We start from the raw sequence: 1,138 nt of genomic DNA, 5'->3' as shown, positions 1-1,138 counted from the left end.
CACGTCTTCCTCAGAGGGAAGGAGGTCAAATGTCTTTGTGTTCACTCTAAGACAAGTGATAGATCAGAAAGGCAGAGTAGTTGTCTGTTACTTTCCAGTCAGAAAGAAGAAGACCTGAGAGTTGTCCCATGCAGCCCTCACTGATCCATGACATTCTGGACAAATAGGGATATGCAAGTTCAAGCCCATTTAAACAGCAGAGAGCCCCTCCACTCTGCTCTGTTACCAGCAACAATGGCCTTTCCCATGTGATACTGCAGACAGAGGGGGAAATTGGGTCCCAGCCCAGTGGAGAGGACAGAATTAAATAAAGTAATTACCTGATTTAAAAAAGGAATAGAGAAGCTTATTCCAAACTTGGTAGGAATTATAGACAATCCTCTCTTCTTCCAACAATTCTCCCTGAAGGAAAAGGAAGATTCTCTTAGAACCTTTTCTATCATGTTGGTGTCAGTTTAGACATAGTTTCAGTCAACAGCTTTGTAAAGTTGGAACAAGTCATCCTTGGAGCTGCCCACGTGGTACTTATCATGACTGAGTTGTACCCCAGTCGGGTAAACCAAATGACAAAGGGGTGGAATTTGTGTTCTTCAGCTGCAATAAAGGAGGGCCCAACCCTGAGGGTCTACATTTGAAAGTATTATCATTTCCTCCCAGAATGGAGCTTAAACAGAGTCAGGGTACCCTGGTGATCTTGGACTGTGACTGTCCTGGGGACAAATTGTTGACACTCACTGATGATAGCGGTCACTAACACCTTCTCTGTGCTTTCTATTTGGTTTCTTGGGCAACTCAGTGAGGAAAGAGAGCCAGTGTAATTACCCCACTTTGCAGATGATGAAATTGTGGCCCAAGGAGGGGGGGGTGACTGTAAGGTCTCAATGATAGGTTCATGTTAGAGGCTGCTGTATAACTGTGGTGTCCTTAGTCATGGGCTGGTGTGCCCCTATGGCAGATGAGTGTGTAAAGAGGAACCATATTGATGGGTTATGATACTGAGGGCAGGCTGTATATGCCCATCTGCTCCCAGGCTGAACATCATTTGAGTATCTTAAAGAGATGGCTGCGGGTGGGTCAGCAAACTCAGCGCCCTTAAGCACCTTACCAGCTTGGTATTCGGGTTTGGCAAATGGCTGTA

General features: G+C 45.6%; 1 protein-coding gene across 1 annotated transcript in view; it reads right to left on the bottom strand.

Moving 5' to 3' along the window:
- The window catches only part of LOC115290731 (xanthine dehydrogenase/oxidase-like), a 55,753-nt gene that overhangs the window by 8,611 nt on the left and 46,004 nt on the right, over window positions 1-1,138 (bottom strand). The gene's annotated exons all lie outside the window — the stretch shown is intronic.

The sequence above is a fragment of the Suricata suricatta genome, chromosome 4, assembly GCF_006229205.1.
Source record: "Suricata suricatta isolate VVHF042 chromosome 4, meerkat_22Aug2017_6uvM2_HiC, whole genome shotgun sequence".
Taxonomy (NCBI): Eukaryota; Metazoa; Chordata; class Mammalia; order Carnivora; family Herpestidae; genus Suricata; species Suricata suricatta.
The sequence above is the reverse complement of the archived record's forward strand: the minus strand, read 5'-3'. Positions and strand labels throughout refer to the sequence as shown.